Genomic DNA, 20,847 nt, shown 5'->3' on the forward strand with positions numbered 1-20,847 from the left:
TCCAAAATGGTCATATGACCGGGCCAACCAATCAGAGTGGAGTCAGACCATACAAGAGTGTACAATTATGGACCCCTGTGAAAACCATCATTTGACATTGAGATCTCCCGTGAAAGGGTGTACAAGTATGGATAAAATGCGAGAAAGTTACAAATGGTGTTGATCGCAGGTTGAGTTCAGACGGGTTATGGCCGCTTAAGACATCAGGACTGAAAAGGAGCAGGGTCCGACCAACCAACGTGATGACTGGGCACTTTTCACAAACCTGCGGAAGGTTGGAATGGAAATTCCAGAACAAACGCTGATGGAAAGTGGTGTGGAAGTGGCTGGTGGAACGGGACAGATGATGCAATCGTAGATGTGATATGTTCTTCAACCAAGGAACCCGAGGAGGCCAATAACCATGGAGAGTCCAGTGGAGATCTACCTACCTGAGCACAGGAAGATTACAAAGCTTAGCTGGAACTAACTCCTGACATTTTTCAATGCAAAACTCCAGAGCCTTTTAAAAGATCAATCCATTCTGAGGTGTGAACAAATTGAATACATTTTATTCACACATTTTCTGCTTTACTGTGTTTTCATTTGGCATTTGAATTTGTTGCTTCTGGCAGAGATCACATTTGTAGGCACATGCTCAGTTTGTAGGCTGGTTTATACAAATCAAGGCCCACGGAATCCAGAGGAATGTAACAATCCGGATACAAAACTGACTCCATGGCAGGAATCCAAGGGTAGTTGGTGCGGGGTGTTTGTGACAGTGAGGGTTCTGCAGGGTTCAGTATATTGGAAATGATTTGGATGTAAATCTGCTGGTGATTATGTAAGTACTGTGCTCCAAATGGTGACTCTCACAGCTGAATGTTCCTTCCAACTCAGAGGGCACCATGCAGATATCTCTGATGCCTCCTCCTGTGCCCTGTTGCTGAAAAGTATCATTCACCCTGTGCCACTGATTCTACATGTGTTCCATTCCTCATGTGATGAAATGCCGCCTGATCCGTCCTCCTGCGGATGATCTGGCCTGTTGAGGTGGGGGGTCTGTTGTGGTGTTGTTTGAGGGGTGTGGGGATGGGCGGTGTATGAGGGAGCAGAGCATGGACCTGTGTGAAACACCAGTTATTTGGGTATAGCCCATGTCATTGTGAAAGCATGCTCTGATACATGCCCTTGCGATTAACCATGCTCAGGCTGTCCTTACAGTACAAACACATCATTACACTTCCTCTTATGCTGATGTGCCCTCAGAGCTCTAAAGGAGACGGACTTGAAACGTTAACTCTGGCAGATGCTGCCAGACTCACTGGGTTTCTCCAGTATTTTCTGTTTTTATCTGCCATCCTCACCCAGTCCGGCTTACATGTGACTCCAGACCCACAGCCACGTGGTTAACTCTGAACTGGCCTTTAAACCACTCAGTTCAAGACCAATCAGGAATGGACAACAAATGTTGGCCTTGCCACTGAAGATTGCAGCACGGTAGCATAGTGGTTAGCATCAATGCTTCACAGCTCCAGGCTCCCAGGTTCGATTCCCGGCTGGGTCACTGTCTGTGTGGAGTCTGAACGTCCTCCCCGTGTGTGCGTGGGTTTCCTCCGGGTGCTCCGGTTTCCTCCCACAGTCCAAAGATGTGCAGGTTAGGTGGATTGGCCAGGCTAAAATTGCCCATAGTGTCCTAAAAAAAATAAGGTTAATGGGGATTGTTGGGTTACGGGTATAGGGTGGATACGTGGGCTTGAGTAGGGTGATCATTGCTCGGCACAACATCGAGGGCCGAAGGGCCTGTTCTGTGCTGTACTGTTCTAATTCTAATTCTAATTCTAATGAAGGAGTACAGGAAAATAAAATGTTCTGTGCACAGGTACATGAGCTATGTACGCGCACTAGCCTTGATGCTGAAGCTGAGGTGTCTGGCAGCTCCGTTGCAGCATGCCGATATGACCCTTCCTTTGTGTGGATGAGGAAAGCTATTTCCCTTGCTGGAACACAGCAGATTAATGAACCTATCCTGCACTCAACCCAGGAGCACTGACGGTCTCCTGCATTCACCACAGCTGCTATGTCCCACAAAGATTGGCGGGCAGGCAAGTGGGGAGGATGACACCCAGTCTGCAGAGGGAGGGAGGTAGGTTTAGTGAGTGGGAAAGACCCTGGCAGGTGCAGGAAAATGTGAAGTTATGCACTTTGGTAGGAAGAATAAAGAAGCTGAATATTATTTAAATGGAGAGAGATTGCAGAAAGCTGCAGCACGAGGGGATAGGGGTTTCTCATCCATAAATCACAAAAAGCTAGCATGCAAGTTATTGGGAAGACAAATGAAATGTTGGCCTTTATTCCAAAGGGAATGGATATAAAAATAAGGAAATCCTGCTAAAACTATACAAGGCAGTAGTTGGACCACACTTGGAATACTGTGAATACTTCTGGTCGCCTTATCTAAGGATAGATATGCTGGTAACAGAGGCAGTCCAGAAAAGGTTCACTGGGTTGATAAAAGAACAAAGAACAAAGAAAAGTACAGCACAGGAACAGGCCCTTCGGCCCTCCAAGCCTGTGCCGACCATGCTGCCCGTCTAAACTAAAATCTTCTACACTTCCTGGGTCCGTAACCCTCTATTCCCATCCTATTCATGTATTTGTCAAGATGCCTCTTAAATGTCACTATCGTCCCGGCTTCCACCACCTCCTCCGGCAGCGAGTTCCAGGCACCCACTACCCTCTGTGTGAAAAACCTTGCCTCGTACATCTCCTCTAAACCTTGCCCCTCGCACCTTAAACCTATGCCCCCTAGTAATTGACCCCTCTACCCTGGGAAAAAGCCTCTGACTATCCACCCTGTCTATGCCCCTCATAATTTTGTAGACCTCTATCAGGTCGCCCCTCAACCTCCGTCGTTCCAGTGAGAACAAACCGAGTTTATTCAACCGCTCCTCATAGCTAATGCCCTCCATACCAGGCAACATCCTGGTAAATCTCTTCTGCACCCTCTCTAAAGCCTCCACATCCTTCTGGTAGTGTGGCGACCAGAATTAAACACTATACCCCAAGTGTGGCCTAACTAAGGTTCTATACAGTTGCAGCATGACTTGCCAATTCTTATACTCAGTGCCCCAGCCAATGAAGGCAAGCATGCCGTATGCCATCTTGACTACCTTCTCCACCTGTGTTGCCCCTTTCAGTGACCTGTGGACCTGTACACCTAGATCTCTCTGACTTTCAATACTCTTGAGGGTTCTACCATTCACTGTATATTCCCTACCTGCATTAGACCTTCCAAAATGCATTACCTCACATTTGTCCAGATTAAACTCCATCTGCCATCTCTCTGCCCCAGTCTCCAAATGATCTAAATCCTGCTGTATCCTCTGACAGTCCTCATCGCTATCTGCAATTCCACATACCTTTGTGTCGTCCGCAAACTTACTAATCAGACCAGTTACATTTTCCTCCAAATCATTTATATATACTATGAACAGCAAAGGTCCCAGCACTGAACCCTGCGGAAAACCAGTAGTCACAGCCCTCCAATTAGAAAAGCACCCTTCCATTGCTACTCTCTGCCTTCTATGACCTAGCCAGTTCTGTATCCATCTTGCCAGCTCACCCCTGATCCTATGTGACTTCACCTTTTGTACCAGTCTGCCATGAGGGACCTTGTCAAAGGCCTTACTGAAGTCCATATAGACAAAATCCACTGCCCTCCCTGCATCAATCATCTTTGTGACCTCTTCGAAAAACTCTATCATCCTGGGTATGGAGGGATTTTTTAATGAGGAGAGATTGAGTAGGTTGGGTCTGTACTCATTGGAGTTTAGAAGAATGAGAGGTGACCTTATTGAGACATATCTGATTCTCAGGGGATTTGACAGGGTCGATGCTGAGAGGATGTTTCCCCTTGTGGGAGAGTCTAGGGCCAGAGGGCAGAATTTCAGAGTAAGGGGCCTCCCATTTAAAACAGAGATGAGGAGGGATTTCTCCTCAGATGGGAGTGAATCTGTGGAATTCTTTACCGCAGAGAGCTGTAGAGGCCGGGCCGTTACCGCAGAGAGCTGTAGGGGCCGGGCCGTTACCGCAGAGAGCTGTAGGGGCCGGGCCGTTACCGCAGAGAGCTGTAGGGGCCGGACCGTTACCGCAGAGAGCTGTAGGGGCCGGGCCGTTACCGCAGAGAGCTGTAGGGGCCGGGCCGTTACCGCAGAGAGCTGTAGAGGCCGGGCCGTTACCGCAGAGAGCTGTAGAGGCCGGGTCGTTACCGCAGAGAGCTGTAGGGGCCGGGCCGTTACCGCAGAGAGCTGTAGAGGCTGGGCCGTTACCGCAGAGAGCTGTAGGGGCCGGGCCGTTACCGCAGAGAGCTGTAGGGGCCGGGCCGTTACCGCAGAGAGCTGTAGGGGCCGGGCCGTTCCCGCAGAGAGCTGTAGGGGCCGGGCCGTTACCGCAGAGAGCTGTAGGGGCCGGGCCGTTACCGCAGAGAGCTGTAGGGGCCGGGCCGTTACCGCAGAGAGCTGTAGGGGCCGGACCGTTACCGCAGAGAGCTGTAGGGGCCGGGCCGTTACCGCAGAGAGCTGTAGGGGCCGGGCCTTTACCGCAGAGAGCTGTAGGGGCCGGGCCGTTACCGCAGAGAGCTGTAGGGGCCGGGCCGTTACCGCAGAGAGCTGTAGAGGCCGGGCCGTTACCGCAGAGAGCTGTAGGGGCTGGGTCGTTACCGCAGAGAGCTGTAGGGGCCGGGCCATACCGCAGAGAGCTGTAGGGGCCGGGCCGTTACCGCAGAGAGCTGTAGGGGCCGGGCCGTTACCGCAGAGAGCTGTAGGGGCCGGGCCGTTACCGCAGAGAGCTGTAGGGGCCGGGCCGTTACTGCAGAGAGCTGTAGAGGCCGGGCCGTTACCGCAGAGAGCTGTAGAGGCCGGGTCGTTACCACAGAGAGCTGTAGGGGCCGGGCCGTTACCGCAGAGAGCTGTGGAGGCCGGGCCGTTACCGCAGAGAGCTGTAGAGGCTGGGTCATTAAGTATGTTCAAGGCTGAGAGAGACAGGTTTTTAATCAGTGAGGGAATCGAGGGTAATGGGGATAAAGCGGGAAAGTGGAGATCAGGATTATCCTATCAGATCAGTCATGATGTCATTCAGTGGCGGAGCAGACCCGATGGGCCGAGTGCCCTACTTCTATGTCTTGTGGTCTGTTGTTTGAATCCAGCTGCTTTGGTTGCTGCAGGGACATTACACCAGCTGCATACAGGACTGGTCTCCTCATCTACACCACTGTCATCAAAATGTGAAGATCCTGGTCAGAGAACCATGGGGCGGCTGGACCCATCCCTTCCCCCAAATCTCCTCCGTGACATTCTATAAATAAAAATGGACGGTGTTTGCTTAGGAGTCATTCAGATTAAAGTGCTCTCATTCACTTTCGTGTGCCCACACACACTAACCACTTTCACCATATCATCAGTGATCACTGGTAAAGTTTGATGGAGAAAATGGTTCTGCACAAATGCTTAGTGCCATCTACAATGTGGCTGTAGCTCCAAGGCAGCTTGCTCTGCTCCTGGGCTACTGACAGCCCGACTGAGTTCCTGCCTCTTAGTCATGATGTATAGCTGTGGTAGTGTGCCGCTCTGAGGAACCCGGCCAAGGGTCAACAGTGTGGGCATCTGCTGATAAATGGGTGCGATAATGATCAGTCAACCACCCGCTAAGTCTTGACAGTTATCTGCATGGCTACAGAATATCTGTACCCGGTAGAGGTACCAAGAAAAGTGCCATCCTTGAGAATAAACTCCCATGTTTTCAGTGGGTCAGTAGAGTACACTTTGATTAGTCAGCGATAATTACCCCATTGGGAAAGTCCATGATGGACCATCCATTCCTGGGTCAGATTAACATTTGGACAAAGGTTACAGCTTGCACACTCCTCTGACAAGGGAACGCTGTCTCCTCTGAGGCACAAGGCCTTCACCATTGGCCACCTACCTCTCAAGTGGGCCTCTCTGAAGGCCCTGCTTTTTATCTGCGCTTAAGTTGCTCGATCCGTGTTGTGTCCACCTCCAACAACTCCCTATTCCAGGGTTGCTCACCCGACGACTGATCCAGCCTGCTCCCCTGGACTGAAAATTGGAAGTTCAGGTAGACATTTTTAGAGTTGGGTTTCAGAGACGGGAATTCTCATGTTTCTGTTCATCTGGCCCAAGAAAAATCTAATGGTGTTTGATAAATGATGATCGTTGTTTTTATAACAAATGATAATATGTGTAATGATTAGTTTTGATATGGCATGAGAAATCAATTTAACATTATTGCAATAGCACTGTGGTTCCTGTAACCCCAGGCAGCTCTATTTACTCTTTGATCAGATTGTAAAACAAAACAAAGGGAGAAGAGGGGATAAGATAAAAATATATCTTTGGTCAAACATTGTTCCAATCGTTGCTGCCAGCAATATTTTTCAGAAAAGATAATAATCAGGAACAGGTGTTACTGTAATGTGGATAAAGTAAATGACACAGAAGACATTAAGTAGTGAGACTATAACAGCAATAGTGAAGGACCTCTGTAAGTGTGTTAGAATGATGAATCTTGTTTGTGGGCACTTGCATTTTAAGATCATAAGAAATAGGAGCAGGGGAAGGCCATTCAATCTATCGAGCCTGCTCCACTAATCAATAAGATCATGGCTGGTCCGATTGTGGCCTTAACTCCACTTTCTTGCTTGTCACCCATAACCCTCGACTCTCTGGTAGAGATCTACCCTGGAATATATTCAATGACCCACTCTCCCCTGCTCTCTTTGGAAGCGAATTCCACAGACTAACAACCTTCTGGAGAGGATAAATTTCTCTTCATCTCCAACCTTTTATTGTTAAACTCTTCTAGTTCGAAATTGCCCGATGAGAGAATCTGACCTCTCGGAATCTACCCTGTCAAACCCATAGGTCTCGGTTATATCACCGGCCAAGCTGATTGAAAATGATGGTTTCATTTATATTGCCTGAAATGAACTATTCGGGATACCTGCAGTGATTGTGAAAACTGATTGGCTTTAGTTTTCTTTGTGCTGCATTCTCAGCTGGCATTAGAAATCTGACAATCCTCCCAGCAACACAAGGTATCTGTGAAATTGACCCAGATTTTCAATCTGGAAGAAACTGAGGTGACTAGAGTACAGTGAATGCTATTTTGGTTACTAATCTACAACTTATCAAAATGCTCCAAGATAAATGAATGGTACATTCAATTTTTTTAACAATTAGGTGCAATACTTGTCCTTGTCGTCCAAATAAAAGTGTCAGCAAAATGATCTTTGGATCGGATTGGGTTTGTTTATTGTCACATGTACAGGGGTACAATGAAAAGTATTGTTCCGCGTACAGCTCAGGCAGTACATCCCATACATGAAAAGAATATACATAACAGGGCAAACATAAAATACACAATGTATGTACGTAGACACAGGCATCGGGTGAAGCATACAGGAGTGTAGTACTACTCAGTAGGGAAGATGTGTGAAGAGATCTGTTCAGTCCATAAGAGGGTCATTTAGGAGTCTGGTGACAGCGGGGAAGAAGCTGTTTTTGAGTCTGTCTGTGCGTGTTCTCAGACTTTTGTATCTCCTGCCCAATGGAAGAGGTTTGAAAAGTGAATAAGCCGGGTGGGAGGGGTCTTTGATTATGCTGCCCGCTTTCCCCAGGCAGTGGGAGGTGTAGATGGAGTCAATGGATGGGAGGCAGGTTCGTGTGATGGACTGGGCTGTGTTCACGACTCTCTGAAGTTCCTTGCGGTCCTGGGCCAAGCAGTTGCCATACCAGGCTGTGATGTAGCCCGATAGGATGCTCTCTATAGTGCATCTGTAAAAGTTGGTAAGGGTTAATGTGGACATGCCAAATTTCCTTAGTTTCCTGAGAAAGTACCGGTGCTGTTGTGCTTTCTTGGTCTTAGCATCGATGTGGGTGAACCCAGACAGATTGTTGGTGATATGCACCCCTAGGAATTTGAAGCTGGCAACCATCTCCACCTCAGCCCCGTTGATGCTGACAGGGGTGTGTACAGTACTTTGCTTCTAATGACCAACTTAGTTTTGTTGACACTGAGGGAGAGATTGCTGTCGTTATACCGCTCCATTAGGTTCGCTATCTCCGTCTGTATTCTGACTCATCGTTGTTCGAGATCTGACCCATTTTGGTTGTGTCATCAACAAACTTATAGATGGAGTTGGAGCCAAATTTTGCCATGCAGTCGTATGTGTATAGGGAGTATAGTAGGGGGTTAAGTACGGAGTCTTGTGATGCCCCGGTACTGAGGACTATCGTGGAGGACGTGTTGTTTTCTATCCTTACTGATTGTAGACTATGAGTCAGAAAGTCGGTGAGGCAGTTGCAGAGGGAGGAGCCAAGTCCTAGGTTTTGGAGCTTTGATACGAGCTTGGCTGGGATTATAGTGTTGAAGGCGGAGCTGTAGTCAATAAATAGGAGTCTGATGTAGGAGTCCTTGTTGTCGAGATGCTCCAGGGATGAGTGTAGGGCCAGGCAAATGGCATATGCTGTGGACCGGTTGTGGCGGTATGCGAATTGCAGTGGATCTAGGCATTCTGGGAGTATGGAGTTGATTCGCTTCATGAGCAACATCTCGAAGCACTTCATTGTGATCAATGTCAAGGCCACAGGACGATAGTCGTTGAGGTGCGTTGCCAAGTTCTTCTTTGGCAACGGTATGATGGTGGTCTTCTTGAAGTAGATGGGGACCTTGGAACAGAGTAGGGAGAGGTTGAAGATGTCCATGAACACATCTGCCAGCTGGTCCACGCAGGCTCTGAGTGCACAGCCAGGGACCCCATTTGGACCCGTCGCCTTCCGAGGGTTCACTTTCAGGAAGGCTGATCTGACTTCAGAAGGTGTGATGGTGGGTATGGGTGTGCTTTGGGCTGCTGGGACAATCGACAGCAGTTTGATGGTTTCCTGCTTGAACTGAGCAAAAAGTGCATTGAGTTCATTGGGGAGGGGTGTGCTGCTGCTGGAGATACTGCTCGGCTTCGCTTTGTAGCCCGTTATGTTGTTTAAGCCTTGCCACAACAAACGAGAATCTGTGATGCTAGTCTGTGACTCTAGCTTGGTCTGATTTTGTCTCTTGGCATCCCGGATGGCTATGCAGAGATCGTACCTGGATTTCTTGTACAGATCAGAGTCGCCTGACTTGAATGCCTCAGATCTGTCCTTCAGTAGGGAGTCAATCTCCCGATTAAGCCCATGGTTTCCGGTTGGGGAACGTATGTGCTGCTTTCTATGGCACGCAGTCATCCACACATTTGCTGATGAAGTCTGTGACGGTGGTCACAGCGGTAATAGACGTCAAAGAGAAACTTCTCGGCCGTTCAGTGATTTCTAAAAATTAACGGCTGCAGGAAAATAAGCAGTGCTCCATGTGGAGAAGCAAGGAATCACTGACAACAACTCCCCTGTTTTACGGAACATGCGTAGATCCTGGCGTTTCTGTCAGTTTCACAGGGTAATGATGGAAAAAGCTGATTGAAGATTACTAACACCGAACAGGTGATGGACCCTGCCAGCCTCCTCATATGGCCAGAGTAGATTTGTCTCGGAGATGAGTATTCTGTTGACATTGTCTCCAGCTCATTATATGGATTTGGGTATGAGGAAAAGATTTACTCAGTTCTTTGCTTTAGAAATGGAAGTTGGCCTGACATGTGTTCAGATAGCAAATAGATCAATTTAACTGTGACAGTCATTTGGTCAAAGTAAACACCAAACATTCTGGAGATATTCAGCACATCTGGCAGCGTCTGTGCAGAGAGACACAGAGTTAACATCAAGTCAGTGACCTTTCGTTGGTGTAGATGGAATTGGACCACCCAAGGTGGCACGGTGGGGCAGTGGTTAGCACTGCTGCTAACACGCCGCTGAGGTCCCAGGGTCGATCCCGGCCCCGGGTCACTGTCCGTGTGGAATTGCACATTGTCCCCGTGTCTGCGTGGGTCTCACCCCCACAACCCAAAGATGTGCAGGGAAGGTGGATTGTCCCTTAATTGGAAAAAACTAACTGGGTACTCTAAATTTATTTTTTAAAAGGAATTGGACCACCCAGAAACCACATTTCTCAGGTACTTGGAAAAGTAATTCTGATTTATAGTTACAGTATTTCTTCAGGCAATCTAAACGACACTACACTCATGTGTGTGACATTGTTTAAAGTGCAGCCATGTTCTTACAAGTCTTTTTGTTTGGAACTGCCCTTTTTAATTATATACTGTTAACAATCAGAAGCTTCTTTTGGTATATGACTACTGTGGTTCTGAGCCTCCCAGGTTCCAACCCCAGCCTGTGCTCAGGTACCTGATCATAGTTGGGTCAACTGTAAGGTGCCAGAATCTACAGCAGCGCGAGGGCCAGGTCCTCCTATCAGATTCCACTTATCTGTGGATTTACTGATCCAGTAATGCCTCTCCCACATACCGTTAACAATAGCGTTGAGACTGGGTGAGTTCACACTAGTTCCCCTGTATTCAGCCTCATCAGTTTGTCACAACAAAGATTTCAAACATGTATTTTCCCCATGGATGTCTTTTCCAATCCAAGTATGTGAGGAGATAATCATGCCAGGTTTTCTTGAGTCAAAGAATAAATTTATTACTTGCTAAAGCAAAGACAAAATAGTAAAAGACAAGATGGCGCGCACGCATGCATGCACACCAGAAGAAAGAAACATTAGAGCCCAAATAAAAGTTTAAAGAATATTTTCCCCGAGGTGTAGATGAGTGCATGTTGTTGCTGTTTGAAGTTAGCTGCATTCTTTTAAAATCCTGGAGTTGAATTGAAGCCAAGGTAACTGCAATTTGCTGAAGACAATTTCCTTCCTTTTAATTTTGTGATCCGTCTCGCAGCAAAAATCAATGAGTTTTTCCTGAGGTCCTTTCCGTTAGACAGTTTCTGACCCTTTGAAGGATACGAGACTTTTAAGAGATTGGGTTTTTGTTAGCTTTGGGGGGGAGATTTCTCACTGCTCCAGATGACTTTGATGAATTCTCTCTGTCTCTGACTTGGCAAAACCAGTTCTTAGAAACCTCCTGTCTGTGTATTCCAAGAATTTTTGATCTTTCACTTCAGAAATGATGGGAGAAACGAAAGGAGATGGGTTATTTAATCCTCCGGAGGAGCCGATTTGAGTGACCGCTGGGTATATCCCGGCTGGTTAAGAGTTCCCCATTGTTTTGACAGAATAACAGTTGATTAAAGACCAGCACTTTTCACTTTGAATGTCTTCCTTTCATGATTCCCTATTTGAAGTAAACCTTGACACCCCCTCAAGGTTCGAAATGTCAGGAAACATGTCAGGGCAGGTCTGTACTGCAATCCATATCGGAACTTTCCAGAAAAGTAGTCAACTTACAATACCCGACATCAAGTGACTAGTGATGGTCATTTTTGTTCAATGTTTTTTCTTATGTTTTTTGAAAGAAAAGTCCTCTGTAAATAGTTTGGCGTGGTTTTTGATCAGCTAGTGAAATTATAGGTAGGTCTCACTTTGTCGCAATTTCAAGTTGTTGTGACTATAGTCACTTTAGGGCAGCTCTCTCCTCAGCCTTGACTAGGTGATGGCACTTTTATCTAAGTCGAATATAACGGTGTTACAAACCACACTGATGTGGTATCCCAAAACGCAGAAGGGTAGCTTGGAACATCGGTTTGTCGTGATGTGCGTGTTTTTCTGGTATAATGTGAGGAACGGTGTAAAAGGCAGTGAGGAACAATCCAGTCATTGCGTGAATAATTAATAAAGAATATTTATCAACTTAAAAGAAAATCAAAAACACACACACACACAACAAGAAGGATTCTAATGCACTATGACAGCTAAGTAGACTGATGACTATACACACATGTGGGCAGCACGGTAGCACAGTGGTTAGCACTGTTGTTTCACAGCACCAGGGACCCAGGTTCAATTCCCGGCTTGGGTCACTGTCTGTGCGGAGTCTGCACGTTCTCCCCGTGTCTGCGTGGGTTTCCTCCGGGTGCTCCGGTTTCCTCCCATAAATCCCGAAAGACGTGCTGTTTGGTGAATTGGACATTCTCAATTCTCCCTCAATGTACCCGAACAGGCGCTGGAGTGTAGCAACCAGGGGATTTTCACAGTAATTTCATTGCAGTGTTAATGTAAGCCTACTTGCGACAATAATAAAGATTATTATTATTATCATTAATCTTACTTGAAACTATCGCTTGGTTCCCAAACCTACATAACCTAAAACTCTTAGACACCCCTATTCCCAAACAACATCCAATTTCAAGTAACTTGATCAGCTAAATCCAGCGAATAATTACCACAACCAGGTTATCATGGCCACGTCTGTGAAATAGTCTTCAGGTTCAGCGAAGGTGGAAAATCGCTATTTCTTTCAGGAGACTATCTGCCACTGCTGTAGTTTTCATGTCAGCTGTCTCTCTTTCCTCTTTCCAATAGTTAGTGTTCTGCACTTGTACTATTTCTTTTCCTTTGATGTTATTCACCCTGCGGAATCGGCTTTTGGCAGGAACGTGTCATTTTCCTTATCTCTCCACTTTGATGTTGCCACCTCTGCAGCCTCATTGTTTGCTCTAGTCACATGTGTAAAATACTTGTTTTCCACTGATAGGCAAATTAGCATCTCATTTCTCCAGACCTCTGCCTCTAATCAACACTCTGTTTTACCTTCTTTCTTCATCTTAATTTTCCCTAATTCTTAACCATGGGTTCAGACCCACGCCAGACATTGAGCACATTAGCTCAGCCCACATTTCAATGCAATATTGAGGATGTGCCGCACTGTTGGAACTGCCACCTTTTGAATAAGGTGTAAAATTCTGGTCATTTACGACTGTCCCCTCAGATGGAGGTGGGATATTCTACCGCATACTTTGAAGAAGAGCAGTTGTACCTGCCAATATTTACAACTCAATCAATGTCACTGAAGCAAACTATTTGGTCATTTATCCAATTGTTTGTGGGGTTTGCTATGTGCAAATTGGCTGCTGTGCGAGTCATTACATTTCAAATTTAGTTAATTGACTGTGAAACATTTTGAGATGTCCTGGAATCTTGAAATGTGCTGTACAGGTGCAAATTCTTCATTCTTTCCGTTAAATATTAGTGTTACTTGTTGATGTATCTAGAAATTCAAACGAGTTCCTGAGCTGAAATATTAGCTCTCAGGATGTAAGATTGCAGTGTGCATATGGAACATGAGAACAGACCAAGGTTGTTATCCAAGTTGGATTTATAGCAGTAATTAGATTTGGGCGATGGATTGGTCGCCATTTGTGACTGCTGCCTTATACACCCCACATCACTTCTGTGCTTCTGCAATGGCTGTAGGTGGGCCTGCGAGTTCTTGTACTGGTGTCTTTCCTTCCAAGAAGAGACCTTACATACACTTTTCTATGTTACTTTACACTTTTCGTCTTTGTGGAAGCAAGGTGTTGGACACTTGAATCCGATGTGTGAAAACATTTCACACACGTGTGGAAATCTCTGCAAACTTTGCCCTTAAACCAGCTGGAAAAGCTTCTTTGAGTCATTCATTTATTCGCTATCCCTGCTGCTTTTAAAGTCACTCGGGTTTTTAATGCTAATTCACTCTGTTCCAGAGTTACTTACTTTTTATAATTATATGTTTCTGAGAATGATTTTTGGCAGGAATTGTAGAAAATAAGATACTATAATTAGAAACAGCGTGTTCACCTTCTTCAATTTGTATCAAACATTGATTAATTACAGCAATTAATGTTTCTTTATTTTAAAGTTCAGCCAGTGATGTTTTTGTTAAATGACATAGAATCTGTTTTATGATCCATTATGTAACTGCTGCAGTGCAGCCCTAATTCAAACTGTGTTATACCATCCGGAAACTTGGGCAAGCGTAGGAAAGTCATTCATTTTCTTCTTCAGAAAATAAATGTGGTTTTTTTTTGATACGTGAAGCAGTTGCCGACTGTCATTCCTGGGGTTTAAAGTGGGGAGGGAAATACTTGTTTGCTGACACAGACGTACCTCAAACAAAAAAAATACATTTGTAAACACTTATAATACAATTACTGAGTTTGTTTTTGCCTGAAAACTCTATTTCCTAAGTTAAAGGCAGAATTGTTCTCCATCTGTGAAAAGCTCCTATTGCCAATGAAAGTCCAGGCAATGTTCTCTGGAGTAAGGCCAGTCTGATATTAATGAGACCTGACACTATTAAAGATTACACCTGCTTCAGCCAAGCTCTTGGTAAGGTTGTAATTACAGTCCTCTCACATAGCTGCGACATCCAGGACAATATGACAGAAGCCCGAAGGATCCCGAATCTGCCAATAACCATTCTCTCTCTGTCCTTTCTCCCCGACCTCCTCTCTCCTGTCTCCCCACTACACTAGTGCCAAATGCCGATAGGTCTGATGTGAATCCCAAAACTCGTTGCCATGGTGACATTCCTTCTGGAGATCTGCTTAATTAAGCCACACTTAATGAATGCAAAGACTCAAATAGTGTGTGCTTTAGTGGGTAATTTCCATTTCAGGGAAACAATGTTTGTACAGAGTGGGTGGCTTTCTCCTTCCTCACCGGTAGTGTGTGCTGATGGTTTTAACAGGAGTTTAAGCTGCGACAGAAGGGGCAATGTTGTGCTGCTTTGTTGTAAAGGCTGGTTTGAATCTCTGCAGTGATACAGCCCTTCAAATCTGACAGTGCCAAGTCTTTATTTTTTGACTGCTTAAACAAAGTAAGTGAAGTTAAATCATTGTTTTGTCTTTCACCTGCAGCAGGTTTTAGTCGGAGATCTCAATGTACAGATGAAGCTTTTACATATTTAGATATTTCTGTTTCCCAATAAGCAACGTCTGATTCTGATGTATTTTTATTTTGATCTGAAAATGCTCCAAAGATCCACCGAGATATTTTGGGTGGCTGGTTTGTGGCATTGGCCATTAGCAGTAGCTGAGGATCATCACAGCTGCTAAAACGGTTGGATAAATCTTTTCCACTGTGGCAGTATTTCTGTCTGTTAACAAGAACACCAACTGGGTTATGAGTAGATGGTCGGCCTTTCAGCTCTGCTCTTTTGCAATGAATCTCAGCCTGGTTACAGTAATCTTGGGGATTCAAGCATTCTTCAGGTGATGGGTCTGCACTAAAGAGGAGGTGAATGTCCCACATTAATCCGTGATCCAGCAGCCTTTATAACGGAGAAGGGAAATCTTCATTTTCATTTTAATCATATTATTGCAATGTTTTTTTCGTATTTTGTAAAGTGCAAATGAAGCTGAGTTGCTTTAATGCATTGTGTAATTATTTTAAATCTTAAAGGAACCTGATGCGAGTACATTAAAGATGTAGAATGTTGCATTTGGGAGTGAAAGAGCTAAGGTTTACTGCTGTGAATCTGCATCAAATCATTCAGCTGTCGGGTAACTGTTCCTCCCTGATTACATTGGAACACAGGAGAACCTTTCGGATAAATTTCCTAATGGACAAAGTTTAGCTGAATGAAGGGGGAAAGCAGCGAGGATAAAAATAAAGAAAAACTTGTATTGGTTTATGTCAAGTATTATTGAAAGTATGATGGGACTTTGCAGTATTGTAAATATTTGAACAGTTTAATGAAGGCAAGCTCCCTTGATAGCCCCATAGCCTGGAGTGAAATTGAGATGTACAAAGTTGGTGGCCCCCTGGTCAGTCCCTGCGCTCTTGTCAAATTAGATCATCTTTGGCACATTAGCGAAAGGGTTGCAATAATTGGTCTCGGTGCACTTGGCAGAAGGGAAGCAAATCATCCAGGGATTCCACTTTCCAGGAGCACAGTTTGCCTCGTATTCTGCTACATCGATAATGTCAAGATGGTTAAATTTATAATTGGATCTGCAGGTTCTGCACAGCACACCACTATCCATTAACCCATTCTGGAAGATATCCTTGTGGCCATGTTGAGTCAGGAGAGGGGTGGACTTGGTCTTGACGTTCCTATGCTGACTTGTTGGGGTCACCGAGGGAATACCAATTGGTTACTGGATGTTGACTTGTAGAATTGTATCCAGTGTAAATTGGTACTGCTGGAGGAAGAGTAAAAGAAATTTACAGGAAAGAAAATGGACAAGTACAGTTGCACCAAGTCAATAATTAATTTTCCCCAAAACAGGAAGCATGATGGAGGAGATCACATCTCCAATTCATTAGAACCACCAAGTCCCGAATCTCAGCCTTCGTACTCTACACCATCATATCTCAAGGTAGGAGACTCTGAAATCTCTTGTTACGTTGTCTGTTGTCACTGTTTCACAATTTTTTTGAATTTGCATTGTGGAAATAGTATGTGTGTGTTTGACAGTCTCATTTGTAACTTGCAACACTGGCAGCTGTATCCTGCCCAGTGCCTGTTGTGCAGGTACCCACTGCAGAAACACTTGGAGCCAGAAAAAAATACATACGCCAGGATTATTGTTGTTTGTCTTTGTCACCCCAGCCCCAGCCTCCATAGGCACGTGAAAAAGCCACATTTTCTCTGGTGTCTTGCTGCCTCCAAAGGCAGAAGTTACGCATCGCCTTGTCGTTCTGTGGCCAAAGGTGGAGCTGTTTCTGGTGGGAGTGCTGTAAAGATAACCTCCATCAGCAGTTACAGTAGCTAATCATTACATTTACACAGAAAGGTGAGCAAGAATCTATGTCCACAATGTCCATGTTCAAATTACCCAAAAAGGTAATGCAATAATGTGTTTCGTGGCAAGGAAGTAACTGGAGGTGCAGTGGTAAGGTCACAGTTTGAGTGACCCGGTGCCCATTTTTGGGTTCCATGTTAAAGCAAGGATGTGAAGTCACATCGAGAGGATTCACTAGGTATAAGGAACTATAAACATGAGGACAGGCAAGGATATACTGGGTGTGTTTTCATTAAGACAGAGCAAGTTACAGGGCAATTTGAAGGTGGTAGTTAAAATGATGAAGACACGGATGTACAAAATAGATTCAAAGTGTTTTGGGAGACTGACAGATTTGGAAGATAACCGGAAACCTGTTCTGCCTCAGCAGTTTGGACAGGTCTGTAGATTGTATGACCAGAGATGATGGCTAAGGGAGAGAACATGTGAACATTTAAGACTAGGTTTGATAGGTGGTTGAAGGAAAGGGGGGATAAATAAATAATTCAGCAACGCATGAAATTGAACTGTTGCTTGTCGAGATGGTAAAGACTAACAGGCTAGTTGGAATGAAGACTAATTTTCTTGTATTTCTTTAAATTTTTTGTAAAATTCCAATCAAGAGACAATTTAGTGTGGCCAATGCAGCTACCCCGAGACCCACGCAAGCACAGAGAAAATGTGCACACTCCACATGGACAGTGACCCTGGGCCGGGATCGAACCTGGGACCTCGGCGCCGTGAGGCAGCAGTGCTAACCACTGTGCCACAGTGCTGTCCTCTATATTTCTATAAATGTATAAAATACAAAGTGCTGCCCAGTCTGCTGAAGAACCGTTCAGTTCTTCTCATTTAACTTTTCAAGTTGAATACACGCAGGAGAGCGCTAGAATCTGGTTTCTCATTTAAAAGATAATTTTTCATGATGTGGCTTCATTCTGATTGCTCTTCTATTCAGAACTGGTGGGTTACCATGCACTGAAATCTGAAGTTACCTCGAAGAGACGGTCGCCTTGTACTTTGCTCTAAGCTGGCTGCAGTATCATTGCAATTGGTGCAAATCACATCTGAAATTAGGGACATGATTTTTATGTTTCCTGTTTGCAGAGACCCAACTCATTCACTGCCCATGGAAGAGTCATTCTTTGTTAAAAATTAACTTGCTTTTATAATCTGGTGACAAAAGTTCAGTGTGCGTATGAAAACACTGCATGCTCAATCTCCTACTTGCCTGCCCCAAACAATGATGCAGTGGATCTGAGCAATGCTGACATCGATGATGCCTCCCACATAGGGCATTGCTGCAATTTCACTCTTGATGCAGACCTGCGAATCATACAGCTCCTCTCCAATACTGACTTGCCTCAATGCTCACCTAAAAGAGGACGTGCTCTTCGTCCGCAACAAACATCTTGTACCTATTGTATCATTCAATCTTCAATCCTCCGCCAGGTCAGTAGCATATTTTTCCTGTTAGTATAAGTCGGGAAACAGAAAACGTTTGCTGACAGCAAAAAGGATATTTCCAAACTGAATACTGCATCTTTACGTAGGTTAACATGCGGTAGGAATAATGATTGTCCTCCGTGCATTGCTCATCGATACGTTCTTATCTCTCCAGAAAATGGTAACTGTTGGACTGAAGCACTCAGGTTAAAGGTGATAGTCAGATTTATTTACAGTTAGAATTACTCAGAAAGAAAGAAAAACAGCAAAATATAGAAGACCAGAAATTCTAGTACGTGGGAAGGGAAGAATTTGGGAACACAATGGGAGACAAGGAAAATGGGAGACACTTTTCATTTGCTTGGTTTCTGTCTCATTCAGAAAGTGACTCATCTGGTGAGAGAAATGTAATGAAATGAAAATCGCTTATTGTCACAAGTAGGCTTCAAATGACGTTACTGTGAAAAGCCCCTAGTCGCCACATTCCGGCGCCTGTTCAGGGAGGCTGGTACGGGAATCGAACCGTGCTGCTGGCCTGCCTTGGTCTGCTTTCAAAGCCAATGATTTAGCCCTGTGCTAAACCAGCCCATGATAAGCAATTCTGTTTGTCTGATGGGCATAAAATACCAAAGGAATCGTGCTCATTGTGAGAGCCGCATCTTCAGAGATCCCTTTCAAGTCCTTCCAAAATCCATTAGCTCAGGTAATCGATCCCAAAAGAAATCCATTGAAATAAAGCCATGTTTCCCTCCACTCCAATCTCCAATTCAAAAAAAAAAATTCAAATCATCAGACAGGACTAATGTAAAGTAACTGGAGTTGTGATTTATGCAAAAGGAATAATTTCCAGTTTCAACCCGCTGTATGAGGTGGATATGAATGCTTAGGTGCCAAAATCCTCATGCAAATCTTTAATTTAATTTTAATGGTTCAGCAATCAGATTTGTCTATTTAAACTGCAGAGAGCTGAAACTGCTGTTATTGTAAAGAGCTTCGAGTTTTGAGTTCCCTCACCGGCTATTTTGGTGCATTTGTGTGTGAGAATTTTATGCAGTTTTATTTAAGTGTGCTATAATATGTCATGAAGAGATTTTACTGTGAAAACATACTGTGGGCTAAGGAACAAATAATACACTCTTGTGAAATTCCCCTTTTCTGCGATTTTAATTGTGGTATAAGTTGCTTATATTCCATGAATCAGCGCAAAGATTTTGGACAAATGCTGAATGGTGCAATTTTGTGGTGTTTAACTGTATTGGAATGTAATACTTCTTCAACTATAAGAACCCTCTAGTTGTGAAAGTTTGGGGGGAATGGTGAGGGAAAGAGGAGACTTGTTGCTTTTCTTGTTTGTACAAATAAGGCAAACATTTCCTGAGAATGGATTCTGAAAATCCCCTTGAATTTCACAACAGAATCCCTGAGGATTGTAAAAGTCTACATTAGTGAACAGTCAGTTACAAGATGTGCACCAGTTTGAGTCCTTAAAGAAAGGACAAAGAAGTTTCGCTGCCGAGTATAGAATTGAAATAATTCTAGGCCAATGTAATTTGCAAAATGTGAATATTTTGTTTCACATTCTCACATGCTTCCATGAAATTGCTGACTTAACGCTGAGGACTAGTTTGAAGGACGTTGCCATCCCTCCAATAGATTGTCTGTGGTAGTATGACTAGGGGTATTACGGTTCCTGGAAGTGAGCTGCTATTGGTGCAGAGGACTCCCATTGGTCCGGGTAAGTCATGTGCCTCTCAGCCGATTGGCTGAGAGGTAGGTAGCTCCGTCTACGAGGCGGGATATAAGAACCCGTGCTTTCCGGCAGTCAGCCTTTCTTCTGTATGTCTGCTGCCGGGTTCACTTCTTGTGCATTAAAGCCTATCGTTCGGACTTCACCTACGTTTCGTGTCCATTGATTGTGCATCAATTTAATGCACAAGATTTTAAAGGATGGAGCTTCGTATCAAACCGGACTGTCTTCGACTCAGCCCGCACGCAGCAAATGCAACACTGGCTGGCTTGCTTCAATAGCTACCTGAGTACAGCCGAAAACGTCCTGACGAGGGAACGGAAACATCCTCCACTTGTGCGTCGGCACCGCCGTGTCAACGCTCATAGAGGACACGACAGACTACAATGCGGCCATGGACTTGCTTAAAGGACATTTCATCCGGCTGGGGAACCAAGTTTACGCTCGGCACTTACTGGCCATGAGGTAGCAATTCCCTGGTGAGTCTTTAGACAAATTTTACAGGGCCCTCCTTGTTCTGGGGAGGAACTGCGGCTGCCCACAAGTTTCTGTGGCCGAGCACACCGAACTTTTAATCAGAGACGCTTTCGTTGCGGGTATGCAATCTTCGCAGATACGCCAAAAACTTTTAGAGAAAGAGACTTTAAGCCCCACCGAGGTTCGGGCCCTCGCCTCCTCCCTAGACGTTGCCAATCGTAATGCCCGCGCGTACGCTCCCGACCGCATGGCGGCCCCCTGGGCAGCTTGGAACGCGACCCCCCTCAACTCCGCAGACTCAGACCCCCCCCCCCAGGCCTGCGTCGCAGGGTGCCCCGATAAACCCACGGGGCCCCGCTGTTATTTTTGCGGCCAGGCAAAGCACCCCCGCCAGCGCTGCCCGGCCCACACCACAACCTGTAAAGGCTGCGGCAAGAAAGGCCACTTTGTGGCCGTCTGTCAGTCTAAAGCGGTCGCTGCGGTTCCGAGCAGCGACCGCGGGTCCCCCCCCCCCGCTCTCCTCAGGGGCCC

General features: G+C 45.3%; 1 protein-coding gene across 22 annotated transcripts in view; it reads left to right on the forward strand.

Annotated features, from left to right (window-relative positions):
- LOC119979250 (RAP1 GTPase activating protein) overlaps window positions 1-20,847 on the forward strand; it is a 705,159-nt gene that overhangs the window by 487,767 nt on the left and 196,545 nt on the right. For 14 of the 22 annotated variants that reach the window (XM_038821208.1, XM_038821194.1, XM_038821198.1 and 11 more), the window contains one exon: window positions 16,151-16,241. The exons of 3 other annotated variants lie outside the window; for them this stretch is intronic. The gene's annotated coding sequence lies outside the window, so the exon portion shown is untranslated. Of the gene's footprint in view, window positions 1-14,288; window positions 14,738-16,150; window positions 16,242-16,474; window positions 16,659-20,847 lie in introns of those variants that run through there. 5 more of the 22 variants (XM_038821207.1, XM_038821209.1, XM_038821203.1 and 2 more) reach the window with 4 other exon arrangements.

Source organism: Scyliorhinus canicula, chromosome 16 (genome assembly GCF_902713615.1).
Source record: "Scyliorhinus canicula chromosome 16, sScyCan1.1, whole genome shotgun sequence".
Taxonomy (NCBI): domain Eukaryota; kingdom Metazoa; phylum Chordata; class Chondrichthyes; order Carcharhiniformes; family Scyliorhinidae; genus Scyliorhinus; species Scyliorhinus canicula.